This window comes from Schistocerca nitens, chromosome 6 (assembly GCF_023898315.1).
Source record: "Schistocerca nitens isolate TAMUIC-IGC-003100 chromosome 6, iqSchNite1.1, whole genome shotgun sequence".
Lineage (NCBI taxonomy): Eukaryota > Metazoa > Arthropoda > Insecta > Orthoptera > Acrididae > Schistocerca > Schistocerca nitens.
Genome location: NC_064619.1, coordinates 756,623,871 through 756,638,965, shown reverse-complemented (window position 1 = coordinate 756,638,965; position 15,095 = coordinate 756,623,871).

Below are 15,095 nucleotides of genomic sequence, written 5' to 3'. Positions count from 1 at the left end.
TATAGACCCTAAGAAGACTCAGTTTTCTTGTACTTAAGTCGGCATTGTGTCTCTTATATTTAAATCCGATGCAATTTCTGTGTTTCACCGTCAGTGGGAAGGTGGAATGGATACAGTAAACATGCAGAGGTGCATCGGAATGTAAAACTGGTGACACAGGAAACGCTCAAAACATAGACAGTAGGAAGACTCAGTCTTCCTGTACTTAAGTCGGCATTGTGTCTCTTATATTTAAATCCGATGCAATTTCTGTGTTTCATCGTCAATGGGAAGGTCGAATGGACACAGTAAACCTGCAGAGGTGCATCGGATTGTAAAACTGGTGACACAGGAAACGCTCAAAACATAGACAGTAGGAAGACTCAGTCGTCCTGTACTTATGTCGCATTGTGTCTCCTATATTTAATTCCGTTGCAATTTCTGTGTTTCATCGTTACTGTGAAGGTCCAAGGGATACAGTAAACCTGCAGAGGTGCATCGGAATGTAAAACTGGTGACACAGGAAACGCTCAAAACATAGAGAAGAGGAAGACTCAGTCTTCCTGTACTTAAGTCGGCATTGTGTCTCTTATATTTAATTCAGATGCAATTTCTGTGTTTCATCGTCGATGGGAAGGTCCAAGGGATACAGTAAACCTGCAGAGGTGCATCGGAATGTAAAACTGGTGACACAGGAAACGCTCAAAACGTAGACAGTAAGAAGACTCAGACTTCCTGTACTTAAGTCGGCATTGTGTCTCTTATATTTAATTCCGATGCAATTTCTGTGTTTCATCGTCAATGGGACGGTCCAAGGGATACAATAAACCTGCAGAGGTGCATCGGAATGTAAAACTGATGACAAAGGAAACGGTCAAAACATAGACAGTTGGAAGACTCAGTCATGCTGTACTTAAGTCGACATTGTGTCTCTTATATTTAATTCCGATGCAATTTCTGTGTTTCATCGTCAATGGGAAGGTCGAATGGACACAGTAAACCTTCAGAGGTGCATCGGATTGTAAAACTGGTGACACAGGAAACGCTCAAATCACAGACAGTAGGAACACTCAGTCTTCCTGTACTTATGTCGGCATTGTGTCTCTTATATTTAATTGCGATTCAATTTCTGTGTTTCATCGTCAATGGGAAGGTCCAAGGGATACAGTAAACCTGCAGAGGTGCATCGGAATGTAAAAATGGTGACGCAGGAAACGCTCAAAACATAGACAGTGGGGAGACTCAGTCTTCCTGTAATTAAGTTGGCATTGTGTCTCTTATATTTAAATCCGATGCAATTTCTGTGTTTCATCGTCAATGGGAAGGACCAAGGGATACAGTAAACCTGCAGAGGCCCATCGGAATGTTAAACTGGTGACACAGGAAACGCTCAAAACATAGACCCTAAGAAGACTCAGTTTTCTTGTACTGAAGTCGGCATTGTGTCTCTTATATTTAATTGTGATGCAATTTCTGTGTTTTATAGTCATTGGGAAGGTCCAATGTATACAGTAAACCTGCAGAGGTGCATCGGAATGTAAAACTGGTGTCACAGGAGTCGCTCAAAACACAGACCCTAAGAAGACCCCGCTTTGTAGTACTTAAGGCGGCATTGTGTCTCTAAAATTTAATTGCGATGCAATTTCTGTGTTTCATCCTCACTGTGAAGGTCCAATGGATACAGTAAACCTGCAGAGGTGCATCGGAATGTAAAACTGGTGACACAGCAAACGCTCAAACATAGACAGTAGGAAGTCTCAGTCTTCCTGTTCTTATGTCGGCATTGTGTCTCCTATATTTAATTCCGATGCAATTTCTGTGTTTCATCGTCAATGAAAAGGTCCAATGGATACAGTAAACCTGCAGAGGTGCATCGGAATGTAAAACTGGTGACACAGGAAACGCTCAAATCGTAGACAGTAGGAAGACTCAGTCTTCCTGTACTTAAGTCGGCATTGTGTCTCTTAGATTTCATTCCGATGCAATTTCTGTGTTTCATCGCCGATGGGAAGGTCCAAGGGATACAGTAAACCTGCAGAGGCCCATCGGAATGTAAAACTGGTGATACAGGAAACGCTCAAATCATAGACAGTACGAAGACTCAGTCGTCCTGTAATTAAGTCGGCATTGTGTCTCTTATATTTAATTCCGATGCAATTTCTGTGTTCCATCGTCAATGGGAAGGTCCAAGGAATACAGTAAACCTGCAGAGGTGCATCGGAATGTAAAAATGGTGACACAGGAAACGCTCAAAACATAGACAGTAGGAAGACTCAGTCTTCCTGTAATTAAGTCGGCATTGTGTCACTTATATTTACATCCGATGCAATTTCTGTGTTTCATCGTCAATGGGAAGGTCCAATGGATACAGTAAACCTGCAGAGGTGCATCGGAATGTAAAACTGGTGACACAGGAAATGCTGAAATCGTAGACAGTAGGAAGACTCAGTCTTCCTGTACTTAAGTCGGCATTGTGTCTCTTATATTTAATTCCGATGCAATTTCTGTGTTTCATCGTCGATGGGAAGGTCCAAGTGATACAGTAAACCTGCAGAGGTGCATCGGAATGTAAAACTGGTGACACAGGAAACGCTCAAAATATAGACCCTAAGAAGACTCAGTTTTCTTGTACTTAAGTCGGCATTGTGTCTCCTATATTTAATTCCGATGCGATTTGTGTGTTTCATCGTCACTGGGAAGGTCCAATGTATAGAGTTAACCTGTTGATGTCAATCGGAATGTAAAACTTGTGACACAGGAAACGCTCAAAGCATAGACATTAGGAAGACTCAGTCTTCCTATACTAAAGTCGGCATTGTGTCACTTATATTTAAATCCGATGCAATTTCTGTGTTTCATCGTCAATGGGAAGGTCCAAGAGATACAGTAAACCTGCAGAGGTGCATCGGAATATAAAACTGGTGACACAGGAAACGCACAAAACATAGAGAAGAGGAAGACTCAGTCTTCCTGTACTTAAGTCGGCATTGTGTCTCTTATATTTAATTCAGATGCAATTTCAGTGTTTCATCGTCGATGGGAAGGTCCAAGGGATACAGTAAACCTGCAGAAGCCCATCGGAATGTAAAACTGGTGACACAGGAAACGCTCAAAACATAGACAGTAGGAAGACTCAGTCTTCCTGTTCTTATGTCGGCATTGTGTCTCTTATATTTAATTCCGATGCAATTTCTGTGTTTCATCGTCAATGGCAAGATCCAAGGAATACAGTAAATCTGCAGAGGTGCATCGGAATGTAAAACTGATTACACAGGAAACGCTGAAAACATAGACAGTAGGAAGACTCATCCTTCCTGTACTTAAACCATTATTGTGTCTCTTATATTTAATTCCGATGCAATTTCTGTGTTTCATCGTTACTGTGAAGGTCCAAGGGATACAGTAAACCTGCAGAGGTGCATCGGAATGTAAAACTGGTGACGCAGGAAACGCTCAAAACATAGACAGTAGGAAGACTCAGTCTTCCTGTAATTAAGTCGGCATTGTGTCTCTTATATTTAAATCCGATGCAATTTCTGTGTTTCATCGTCAATGGGAAGGTCCAATGGATACAGTAAATCTGCAGAGGTGCATCGGAATGTCAAACTGGTGCCACAGGAAACGCTCAAATCGTAGGCAGTAGGAAGACTCAGTCTTCCTGTACTTAAGTCGGCATTGTGTCTCTTAGATTTAATTGCGATCCAATTTCTGTGTTTCATCGTCAATGGGAAGGTCCAAGGAATACAGTAATCCTGCAGAGGTGCATCGGAATGTAAAACTGATGACACAGGAAATGCTGAAAACATAGACAATAGGAAGAAACAGCCTTCCTGTACTTAAATCGGCATTGTGTCTCTTATATTTAATTCCGATTCGATATCTGTGTTTCATCGTTTCTGTGAAGGTCCAAGGGATACAGTAAACCTGCAGAGGTGCATCGGAATGTAAAAATGGTAACGCAGGAAACGCTCAGAACATAGACAGTAGGAAGACTCAGTCTTCCTGTAATTAAGTCGGCATTGTGTCTCTTATATTTAAATCCGATTCAATTTCTGTGTTTCATCGTCAATGGGAATGTCGAATGGATACAGTAAACCTGCAGAGGCCCATCGGAATGTAAAACTGGTGACACAGGAAACGCTCAAAACATAGACAGTAGGAAGACTCAGTCTTCCTGTACTTAAGTCGGCATTGTGTCTCTTATATTTAAATCCGATGCTTTTTCTGTGTTTCATCGTCAATGGGAAGGTCGAATGGACACAGTAAACCTGCAGAGGTGCATCGGAATGTAAAACTGGTGACACAGGAAACGTTCAAACATAGACAGTAGGAAGACTCAGTCTTCCTGTAGTTATGTCGCATTGTGTCTCTTATATTTAATTGCGATGCAATTTCTGTGTTTCATCGTCAATGGGAAGGTCCAAGGAAAACAGTAATCCTGCAGAGGTGTATCGGAATGTAACACTGATGACACAGGAAACGCTGAAAACATAGACAGTAGGAAGACTCAGTCTTCCTGTAATTAAGTAGGCATTGTGTCACTTATATTTAAATCCGATGCAATTTCTGTGTTTCATCGTCAATGGGAAGGTCAATGGATACAGTAAACCTGCAGAGGTGCATCGGAATGTAAAACTGGTGACACAATAAACGCTCAAAACGTAGACAGTAGGAAGACTCAGTCTTCCTGTACTTAAGTCGGCATTGTGTCTCTTATATTTAATTCCGATGCAATTTCTGTGTTTCATCGTCGATGGGAAGGTCCAAGGGATACAGTAAACCTCTAGAGGCCCATCGGAATGTAAAACTGGTGACGCAGGAAATGCTCAAAGTATAGACCCTAAGAAGACTCAGTTTTCTTGTACTTAAGTCGGCATTGTGTCTCTTATATTTAATTCCGATGCGATTTCTGTGTTTCATCGTCACTGGGAAGGTCCAATGTATACAGTTAACCTGTTGATGTGCATCGGAATGTAAAACTGGTGACACAGGAAACGCTCAAAGCATAGACAGTAGGAAGACACAGTCTTCCTGTACTTAAGTCGGCATTGTGTCTCTTATATTTAAATCCGATTCAATTTCTGTGTTTCATCGTCAATGGGAATATCGAATGGATACAGTAAACCTGCAGAGGCCCATCGGAATGTAAAACTGGTGACACAGGAAACGCTCAAAACGTAGACAGTAGGAAGACTCAGTCTTCCTGTTCTTATGTAGGCATTGTGTCTCTTATATTTAATTCCGATGCAATTTCTGTGTTTCATCGTCAATGGCAAGTTCCAAGGAATACAGTAAATCTGCAGAGGTGCATCGGAATGTAAAACTGATTACACAGGAAACGCTGAAAACATAGACAGTAGGAAGACTCATCCTTCCTGTACTTAAACCATTATTGTGTCTCTTATATTTAATTCCGATGCAACGTCTGTGTTTCATCGTCACTGTGAAGCCTGAATGGATACCGTAAACCTGCAGAGGTGCATCGGAATGTAAAACTGGTGACACAGGAAACGCTCAAAACATAGACAGTAGGAAGACTCAGCCATCCTGTACTTAAGTCGGCATTATGTCTCTTATATTTAAATCCGATGCAATTTCTGTGATTCATCGTCACTGTGAAGCCTGAATGGATACCGTAAACCTGCAGAGGTGCATCGGAATGTAAAACTGTTGACACAGGAAACGCTGAAAACATAGACAGTAGGAAGACTCAGCCTTCCTGTACTTAAATCGGCATTGTGTCTCTTATATTTAATTCCGTTGCAATTTCTGTGTTTCATCGTTACTGCGAAGGCCCAAGGGATACAGTAAAACTGCAGAGGTGCATCGGAATGTAAAACTGGTGACACAGGAAGCGCTCAAAACATAGAGAAGAGGAAGATTCAGTCTTCCTGTACTTAAGTCGGCATTTTGTCTCTTATATATAATTCAGATGCAATTTCTCTGTTTCATCGTCGATGGGAAGGTCCAAGGGATACAGTAAACCTGCAGAGGCCCATCGGGATGTAAACCTGGTGACACAGGAAACGCTCAAAGCATAGACCCTAAGAAGACTAAATTTTCTTGTACTTAAGTCTCTTATATTTAATTCCGATGCAATTTCTGTGTTTCATCGTCACTGGAAAGGACCAAGGGATACAGTAAACCTGCAGAGGTGCATCGGAATGTAAAACTGGTACACAGGAAACGCTCAAAACATAGACATTAGGAAGACTCAGTCTTGCTGTACTTAAGTCGGCATTGTTTCGCTTATATTTAATTCCGATGCAATTTCTGTGTTTCATCGTCAATGGGAAGGTCCAAGGGATACAGTAAACCTGCAGAGGACCATCGGAATGTAAAACTGGTGACACAGGAGACGCTCAAAACACAGACGTTAGAAGACTCCGTTTTGTAGTACTTAAGTCGGCATTGTGTCTCTAATATTTAATTCCGATGCAATTTCTGTGTTTCATCGTCAATGGGAAGGTCCAAGGGATACAGTAAAGCTGCAGAGTTGCATCGGAATGTAAAACTGGTGACACGTGAAACGCTCAAAACGTAGACAGTAGGAAGACTCAGTCTTCCTGTACTTAAGTCGGCATTGTGTCTCTTATATTTAATTCCGATGCAATTTCTTTGTTTCATCGTCAATGGAAAGGACAAAGGTATACAGTAAACCTGCAGAGGTGCATCGGAATGTAAAACTGGTGACACAGGAAACGCTAAAAAACATAGACAGAAGGAAGACTCAGTCTTCCTGTCCTTAAGTCGGCATTGTGTCTCTTATATTTAATTCTGATGCAACGTCTGTGTTTCATCGTCACTGTGAAGCCTGAATGGGTACCGTAAACCTGCAGAGGTGCATCGGAATGTAAAACTGGTGACACAGGAAACGCTCAAAACATAGACAGTAGGAAGACTCAGCCACCCTGTACTTAAGTCGGCATTATGTCTCTTATATTTAAATCCGATGCAATTTCTGTGTTTCATCGTCACTGTGAAGGTCGAATGGATACAGTAAACCTGCAGAGGTGCATCGAAATGTAAAACAGGTGACACAGGAAACTCTCAAAACATAGACAGTAAGAAGACTCAGTCTTCCTGTACTTAAGTCGGCATTGTGTCTCTTATATTTAATTCCGATGCAATTTCTGTGTTTCATCGTCAATGGGAAGGTCCAAGGGATACAGTAAGCCTGCAGAGGTGCATCGGAATGTAAAACTGATAACAAAGGAAACGGTCAAAACATAGACAGTTGGAAGACTCAGTCTTCCTGTACTTAAGTCGACATTGTGTCTCTTATATTTAATTCCGATGCAATTTCTGTGTTTCATCGTTACTGTGAAGGTCCAAGGGATACAGTAAACCTGCAGAGGTGCATCGGAATGTAAAACTGGTGACGCAGGAAACGCTCAAAGCATAGACAGTAGGAAGACTCAGTCTTCCTGCAATTAAGTTGGCATTGTGTCTCTTATATTTAAATCCGATGCAAATTCTGTGTTTCATCGTCAATGGGAAGGACCAAGGGATACAGTAAACCTGCAGAGGCCCATCGGAATGTAGAACTGGTGACACAGGAAACGCTCAAAACATAGACCCTAAGAAGACTCCGCTTTGAAGTACTTAAGTCGGCATTGTGTCTCTAAAATTTAATTCCGATGCAATATCTGTTTTTATTGGTCACTGTGAGGGTCGATGGGATACAGTAAACCTGCAGAGGTGCATCGGAGAGAAAAACTGGTGACACAGGAAACGCTCAAAACATAGACAGTAGGAAGTCTCAGTCTTCCTGTTCTTATGTCGGCATTGTGTCTCCTATATTTAATTCCGTTGCAAATTCTGTGTTTCATCGTCAATGAAAAGGTCGAATGGATACAGTAAACCTGCAGAGGTGCATCTAAATGTAAAACTGGTCACACAGGAAACGCTCAAAACATAGACAGTAGGAAGACTCAGTCTTCCTGTTCTTATGTCGGCATTGTGTCTCTTATATTTAATTCCGATGCAATATCTGTGTTTCATCGTCAATGGGAAGGTCCAAGGAATACAGTAAACCTGGAAAGGTGCATCGGAATGTAAAACTGGTGACACAGGAAACGCTCAAATCATAGACACTAGGAAGTCTCAGTCTTCCTGTTCTTATGTCGGCATTGTGTCTCCTATATTTAATTCCGTTGCAATTTCTGTGTTTCATCGTCAATGAAAAGGTCGAATGGATACAGTAAACCTGCAGAGGTGCATCTAAATGTAAAACTGGTCACACAGGAAACGCTCAAAACATAGACAGTAGGAAGACTCAGTCTTCCTGTTCTTATGTCGGCATTGTGTCTCTTATATTTAATTCCGATGCAATATCTGTGTTTCATCGTCAATGGGAAGGTCCAAGGAATACAGTAAACCTGGAAAGGTGCATCGGAATGTAAAACTGGTGACACAGGAAACGCTCAAATCATAGACAGTACGAAGGCTCAGTCTTCCTGTACTTAAGTCGGCATTGTGACTCTTATATGTAATTCCGATGCAGTTTCTGTGTTTCATCGTCAATGGGAAGGTCCAATGGATACAGTAAACCTGCAGAGGTGCATAGGAATGTAAAACTGGTGACACAGGAAACGCTCAAATCATAGACAGTAATAAGACTCAGTCTTCCTGTGCTTAAGTCGGCATTGTGTCTCCTATATTTAATTCCGATGCAATTTCTGAGTTTCATCGTCAACGGGAAGGTCCAAGGGAAAGAGTAAACGTGCAGAGGTGTATCGGAATGTAAAACTGATGACACAGGAAACGCTCAAAACATAGACCGAAAGAAGACTCAGTTTTCTTGTACTTAAGTCGGCGTTGTGTCTCTTGTATTTAATTCCGATGCAATTGCTGTGTTTCATCGTCAATGGGAAGGTCCAATGGGTACAGTAAACCTGCAGAGGTGCACCGGAATGTAAAACTGGTGGCACAGGAAACGCTCAAGACATAGGCAGTAGGAAGACTCAGCTATCCTGTACTTAAGTCGGTATTGTGTCTCTTATATTTAATTCTGATGCAATTTCTGTGTTTCATCGTCAATGGGAAGGCCCAATGGATACAGCAAACCGGCAGAGGTGCATCGGAATGTAAAACTGGTGACACAGGAAACGCTCAAAACATAGACCCTAAGAAGACTCAGTTTTGTTGTACTTAAGTCGCCATTGTGTCTCTTATATTTAATTCCGATGCAATTTCTGTGTTTCATCGTCAGTGTGAAGGTTCAATGGATACAGTAAACCTGCAGAGGTGCATCGGAATGTAAAACTGGTGTTACAGGAAACGCTCAAAACATAGACAGTAGGAAGTCTCAGTCTTCCTGTACATAAGTCTGCATTGTGTCTCTTATATTTAATTCCGATGCAATTTCTGTGTTTCGTCGACACTGTGAAAATCCAATGGATACAGTAAACCTGCAGAGGTGCATCGAAATGTAAAACTGGTGACACAGGAAGCGTTCAAATCATAGACAGTAGGAAGACTCAGTCTTCCTGTACTTAAGTCGGCATTGTGTCTCTTATATTTAATTCCGATGCAATTTCTTTGTTTCATCGACACTGTGAAAGTCCAATGGATACAGTAAAGCTGCATAGGTGCATCGGAATGTAAATCTGGTGACACAGGAAGCGTTCAAATCATAGACAGTAGGAAGACTCAGTCTTCCTGTACTTAAGTCGGCATTGTGTCTCTTATATTTAATTCCGATGCAATATCTGTTCTTCAGCATCACTGTGAAGGTCGAAGGGATACAGTAAACCTGTAGAGGTGCATCGGAATGTAAAACTGGTGACACAGGAAACGCTCAAAACATAGACAGTAGGAAGACTCAGTCTTCCTGTACTTAAGTCGGCATTGTGTCTCTTATATTTAAATCCGATGCAATTTCTGTGTTCCATCGTCAATGGGAAGGTCCAATGGATAGACAGTTGGAAGACTCAGTCTTCCTGTACTTAAGTCGACATTGTGTCTCTTATATTTAATTCCGATGCAATTTCTGTGTTTCATCGTTACTGTGAAGGTCCAAGGGACACAGTAAACCTGCAGAGGTGCATCGGAATGTAAAACTGGTGACGCAGGAAACGCTCAAACCATAGACAGCAGGAAGACTCAGTCTTCCTATAATTAAGTTGGCATTGTGTCTCTTATATTTAAATCCGATGCAATATCTGTGTTTCTTCGTCAATGGGAAGCACCAAGGGATACAGTAAACCTGCAGAGGCCCATCGGAATGTAAAACTGGTGGCACAGGAAACGCTCAAAACATAGACCCTAAGAAGACTCAGTTTTCTTGTACTGAAGTCGGCTTTGTGTCTCTTATATTTAATTCCGATGTAATTTCTTTGTTTTATAGTCAATGGGAAGGTCCAATGTATACAGAATACCTGCAGAAGTGCATCGGAATATAAAACTGGTGTCACAGGAGACGCTCAAAACACAGACTCTAAGAAGACTCCGCTTTGTAGTACTAAAGTCGGCATTGTGTCTCTAAAATTTAATTCCGATGCAATTTCTGTGTTTCATCGTCACTGTGAAGGTACGATGGATACAGTAAACCTGTAGACGTGCATCGGAATGTAAAACTTGACACAGGAAACGCTCAAAGCATAGACCGTAGGAAGACTCAGTCTTCCTGTACTTAAGTCGGCATTGTGTCACTTATATTTAAATCGGATGCAATTTCTGTGTTTCATCGTCAATGGGATGGTCGAATGGATACAGTAAACCTGCAGAGGTGCATCGGAATGTAAAACTGGTCACACAGGAAACGCTCAAAACATAGACAGTAGGAAGACTCAGTCTTCCTGTTCTTATGTCGGCATTGTGTCTCTTATATTTACTTCCGATGCAATTTCTGTGTTTCATCGACAGTGGGAAGGTCCAAGGAATACAGTAAACCTGCAGAGGTGCATCGGAATGTAAAACTGATTACACAGGAAACGCTGAAAACATAGACAGTAGGAAGACTCATCCTTCCTGTACTTAAATGGGCATTGTGTCTCTTATATTTAATTCCGATGCAATTTCTGTGTTTCATCGTTACTGTGAAGGTCCAAGGGATACAGTAAACCTGCAGAGGTGTATCGGAATGTAAAACTGGTGACGCAGGAAACGCTCAAAACATAGACAGTAGGAAGACTCAGTCTTCCTGTAATTAAGTCGGCATTTTGTCTCTTATATTTAAATACGATGCAATTTCAGTGTTTCGTCGTCAATGGGAAGGTCCAATGGATACAGTAAACCTGCAGAGGTGCATCGGAATGTAAAACTGGTGACACAGGAAACGCTCAAATCTTAGACAGTAGGAAGACTCAGTCTTCCTGTACTTAAGTCGGCATTGTGTCTCTTATATTTAATTCCGATGCAATTTCTGTGTTTCATCGTCACTGGGAAGGTCCAATGTATACAGTAAACCTGCAGAGGTGCATCGGAATGTAAAACTGGTGACACAGGAGACGCTCAAAACACAGACCCTAAGAAGACTCCGTTTTGTAGTACTTAAGTCGGCATTGTGTCTCTTATATTTAAATCCGATGCAATTTCTGTGTTTCATCGTCAATGGGAAGGTCCAATGGATACAGTAAACCTGCAGAGGTGCATCGGAATGTAAAGCTGGTGACACAGGAAACGCTCAAATCATAGACAGCAGGAAGACTCAGTCTTCCTGTCCTTTTGTCGGCATTGTGTCTCTTATATTTAATTCCGATGCAATTTCTGTGTTTCATCGTCAATGGGAAGGTCCAAGGAATACAGTAAACCTGCAGAGGTGCATCGGAATGTAAAACTGATTACACAGGAAACGCTGAAAACATAGACAGTAGGAAGACTCAGCCTTCCTGTACTTAAATCGGCATTGTGTCTCTTATATTTAATTCCGATGCAATTTCTGTGTTTCATCGTTATTGTGAAGGTCCAAGGGATACAGTAAACCTGCAGAGGTGCATCGGAATGTAAAAGTGGTGACGCAGGAAACGCTCAAAACATAGACAGTAGGAAGACTCAGTCTTCCTGTAATTAAGTCGGCATTGTGTCTCTTATATTTAAATCCGATGCAATTTCTGTGTTTCATCGTCAATGGGAAGATAAAATGGATACAGTAAACCTGCAGAGGTGCATCGGAATGTAAAACTGGTGACACAGGAGACGCTCAAAACACAGACACTAAGAATACTCCGTTTTGTAGTACTTAAGTCAGCATTGTGTCTCTAATATTTAATTCCGATGCAATTTCTGTGTTTCATCGTCACTGTGAATGTCTAATGGATACAGTAAACCTGCAGAGGTGCATCGGAATGTAAAAGTGGTGACACAGGAAACGCTCAAAACATAGACCCTAACAAGACTCAGTTTTGTAGTACTTATGTCGGCATTGTGTCTCTTATATTTGATTCCGATGCAATTTCTGTGTTTCATCGTCAATGGGAACGCCCAAGGGATACAGTAAACCTGCAGAGGTGCATCGGAATGTAAAACTGGTGACACAGGAAACGCTAAAAAACATAGAGAGTAGGAAGACTAAGTCTTCCTGTTCTTAAGTCGGCATTGTGTCTCTTATTTTTAATTCCGATGCAATTTCTGTGTTTCATCGTCACTGTGAAGGTCCAAGGGATACAGTAAACTTGCAGAGGTGCATCGGAATGTAAAACTGGTGACACAGGAAACGCTTAAAACATAGACAGTAGGAAGACTCAGCCATCCTGTTCTTAAGTCGGCATTGTGTCTCTAATATTTAATTCCGATGCAATTTCTGTGTTTTATCGTCAATGGGAAGGCCTAAGGGATACAATAAACCTTCAGAGGTGCATCGGATTGTAAAACTGGTGACACTGGAAACGCTCAAAACATAGACCGTAAGAAGACTCAGTTTTCTTGTACTTAAGTCGGCGTTGTGTCTCTTGTATTTAATTACGATGCAATTTCTGTGTTTCATCGTCAATGGGAAGGTCCAATGGGTACAGTAAACCTGCAGAGGTGCACCGGAATGTAAAACTGGTGGTACAAGAAACGCTCAAAACATAGACAGTAGGAAGACTCAGTCTTCCTGTACTTAAGTCGTCATTGTGTCTCTTATATTTAATTCCAAAAACAATTTCTGTGTTTAATCGTCACTGTGAAGGTCCAATAGATACAATAAACCTGCAGAGGTGCATCGGAATGTAAAACTGGTGACACTGGAAACGCTCAAAACATAGACAGTAAGAAGATTCAGTCTTCCTGTACTTAAGTCGGCATTGTGTCTCTTATATTTAGATCCGATGCAATTTCTGTGTTTCATCGTCAATGGGAAGGCCCAATGGATACGGAAAACCTGCAGAGGTGCATCGGAATGTAAAACTGGTGACACAGGAAACGCTCAAATCATAGACAGTATGAAGACTCAGTCTTCTTGTCCTTAAGTCGGCATTGTTCCTCTTATATTTAATTCCGATGCAATATCTGTGCTTCATCGTCACTGTGTATGTCCAAGGGATACAGTAAACTTGCAGAGGTGCATCGGAATGTAAAACTGGTGACACAGGAAACGCTCAAAACATAGACAGTAGGAAGACTCAGTCTTCCTGTACTTAAGTCGGCATTGTGTCTCTTATATTTAAATCCGATGCAATTTCTGTGTTTCATCGTCAATGGGAAGGTCCAATGGATGCAGTAAACCTGCAGAGGTGCATCGGAATGTAAAGCTGGTGACACAGGAAACGCTCAAATCATAGACAGCAGGAAGACTCAGTCTTCCTGTCCTTTTGTCGGCATTGTGTCTCTTATATTTAATTCCGATGCAATTTCTGTGTTTCATCGTCAATGGGAAGGTCCAAGGAATACAGTAAACCTGCAGAGGTGCATCGGAATGTAAAACTGATTACACAGGAAACGCTGAAAACATAGACAGTAGGAAGACTCAGCCTTCCTGTACTTAAATCGGCATTGTGTCTCTTATATTTAATTCCGATGCAATTTCTGTGTTTCATCGTTATTGTGAAGGTCCAAGGGATACAGTAAACCTGCAGAGGTGCATCGGAATGTAAAACTGGTGACGCAGGAAACGCTCAAAACATAGACAGTAGGAAGACTCAGTCTTCCTGTAATTAAGTCGGCATTGTGTCTCTTATATTTAAATCCGATGCAATTTCTGTGTTTCATCGTCAATGGGAAGATAAAATGGATACAGTAAACCTGCAGAGGTGCATCGGAATGTTGAACTGGTGACACAGGAAACGCTCAAATCGTAGACAGTAGGAAGACGCAGTCTTCCTGTACTTAAGTCGGCATTGTGTCTCTTAGATTTAATTCCGATGCAATTCCTGTGTTTCATCGCCGATGGGAAGGTCCAAGGGATACAGTAAACCTGCAGGGGCCCATCGGAATGTATAACTGGCGACACAGGAACCGCTCAAAACATAGACCCTAAGAAGACTCAGTTTTCTTGTACTTAAGTCGGCATTGTGTCTCTTATATTTAATTCCGATGCAATTTCTGTGTTTCATCGTCACTGGGAAGGTCCAATGTATACAGTAAACCTGCAGAGGTGCATCGGAATGTAAAACTGGTGACACAGGAGACGTTTAAAACACAGACACTAAGAATACTCCGTTTTGTAGTACTTAAGTCAGCATTGTGTCTCTAATATTTAATTCCGATGCAATTTCTGTGTTTCATCGTCACTGTGAATGTCCAATGGATACAGTAAACCTGCAGAGGTGCATCGGAATGTAAAAGTGGTGACACAGGAAACGCTCAAAACATAGACCCTAACAAGACTCTGTTTTGTAGTACTTATGTCGGCATTGTGTCTCTTATATTTGATTCCGATGCAATTTCTGTGTTTCATCGTCAATGGGAACGCCCAAGGGATACAGTAAACCTGCAGAGGTGCATCGGAATGTAAAACTGGTGACACAGGAAACGCTAAAAAACATAGAGAGTAGGAAGACTAAGTCTTCCTGTTCTTAAGTCGGCATTGTGTCTCTTATTTTTAATTCCGATGCAATTTCTGTGTTTCATCGTCACTGTGAAGGTCCAAGGGATACAGTAAACTTGCAGAGGTGCATCGGAATGTAAAACTGGTGACACAGGAAACGCTTAAAACATAGACAGTAGGAAGACTCAGCCATCCTGTTCTTAAG